At 34.2% G+C, this 2,170-nt stretch overlaps 1 pseudogene; it reads left to right on the forward strand.

Annotated features, from left to right (window-relative positions):
- Nucleotides 1-240: 240 nt before the first annotated feature.
- Nucleotides 241-334, forward strand: LOC129740752 (U6 spliceosomal RNA; annotated as a pseudogene).
- The last annotated feature ends 1,836 nt before the right edge of the window (nt 335-2,170 follow it).

Genomic DNA, 2,170 nt, shown 5'->3' on the forward strand with positions numbered 1-2,170 from the left:
TTTACCAAATTAATTTGAATTGAGAATGTATGATGATTTCTTTTATATTTCATTATTATGTTAAATTTTGCCCAGAAAAGCTTTTATGAACCTGTTAGCAATTTTGTTTTTCCGATTCCGAGAGTTCTCTGAGTTTTTTTTAATTTTTTCCAGCAATCATGATGGTTGTTGCATGATCATTGCATTATTGAGATTTGATCTGGTAAAACTAATAAAACCTTTGTTTTGACCATTATACGTCCTAGCTTCGGCTGGGCATATACTAAAATAGGAACGATACAAAGAAGATTATCCTGGCTCCTGCGCAAGGATTACGATTATACGAGCATTTGTTCTACTGCCAGTCAAGATTTCAGGTGAAATGTGTATGAAAAAGTATCTGATTATAAATGCGTCTCGTCAAATCTTCAGAATATGAAATTTGAATAAAACATTTATTTTTTTGTGAAAAAATGAAATTAAAAATATTTTGAATTGATTGAAAATAGGCCTGAAAAAACATTTTCAAATGCTTTATGAATCCATCAACATGGCGTCATTTTGTACCCTTCGATTTTGCAACCAACATGGCGTTGATCAATTCATTGCTTAAAATCTTTATTATGTTCAGATAAATGGCTAATTATTTTTTTATAAAGGTTTTATGAGAGCCATATAAATAGCTAAAAAAAATTACGTTTCTCTAGCAAGCCAACTAATTAGACGCGTAAGAGCTCCTTATTTCTGAGTCGTTAATCATAATAAATGAGGACAGACTTTTTTAATGAAATGAATTTGGAATCAAAAGTGTGTCCTTTGGAATAGTACCATGAGTTGAAGTCGAACTTTGTTGTTTGGCGCCATCTTGAAATCCAAGATGGCGGCTTCCACTTAACTTTAAAATGTTATAAAGGACTTTAACTGCTCTGAAATCCTCAAAATCTGGGTGTAGGGGGAAAGAGCTAAACTAGTAGAAGTCGAACTTCGCTTTCTGACGGCATCACGGAATCAAATTAGGTGGCTTCCGCTTAAGTTTATGCTGTTAACAACTAAAAATCCAATGAATCTTCTTCAATATGAGTATGAAGGATAAAGGGCTAAACTAGACGTATTCGAATTTCCCTACCTGATGCCATCTTGAAATTTAAGATGGCGGCTTCCACTGAACTTTAAAACGCTGTAAATGACTTAAAATCACTTAATTGCTAGCAAAGTTGCCGAGAATAAATTCTGTGTTTTTGCGATATGAAATTCTGACTTTCTGTGTGGGATTTCTGTGATGAAATTAGCATAAATTTATTCGAAAAGTCATGAATAATTGAATCTTTTTTTTTATCATTTTACTCGAGCAAAATCAATAAATATTATTATTCTTATCATGTTTTTCCAAAACCATGTGAAAATTTTTATAGTTTCAGACATACGTACAAAATTTAAAAAAAATCTGTACAATCTGTGAATCATTCCAAAACTCTACGTTCTGTGATGAAAATTTACTTGAAATTCTGTAAAATTATTAATTTTTGTTTGATTTCGGCCACCTTGATTGCTAGTATTGCCAATACAATTAGTTATTATTGAGTTCCACTTCGCTGGGAGGCGATCTACCGCGTTCCTGCTCACCTTATGATTTTTCAAATTTTATCACGACGAACTATTTTGAAATTCACTTGCTAAAAACTTAACACCGTAAACAAAAGAAGTGAATCAAAACAAACTTTTGTTTGCTATGTTATCTGACGCTGTATTGTGATGCAAAAATCGTCGGGTGCGTCGCGTCAGTGTTTTACTTCTCATCGACGGCGTTGAAAGCTGACGCAACGCGACGTCCGATGCGGTATTGTTTGTGGCAGCCTCAACAAATCGGAAACAAACGACAACTTGACCAGCGATTTCGGTTACTGAGACTTGTTTATGTTTACATGTTAGTCGCTGAAAGAAGGAGTAGGTGTCCCATACTTGTCCGGAGACTTGAGAAATGCATCTTATCGTCTAGTTGTAAATGTAAACATAACAAGTCTCAGCAACTGAAGTCGCACTTCAGGTTGCCGATTGTGAACTAGGCTTTGACACTATTTTTTTTGTTTCTCCAAATGCTTTGATCAATTCGCTATAGACCAATAGATCGATGATTGCTGATGTCAGCTGATGATGATCAGCACGGTACAAAAAATCTTCTAAAACTTGAGTT

The sequence above is a fragment of the Uranotaenia lowii genome, chromosome 1, assembly GCF_029784155.1.
Source record: "Uranotaenia lowii strain MFRU-FL chromosome 1, ASM2978415v1, whole genome shotgun sequence".
NCBI classification, from domain to species: domain Eukaryota; kingdom Metazoa; phylum Arthropoda; class Insecta; order Diptera; family Culicidae; genus Uranotaenia; species Uranotaenia lowii.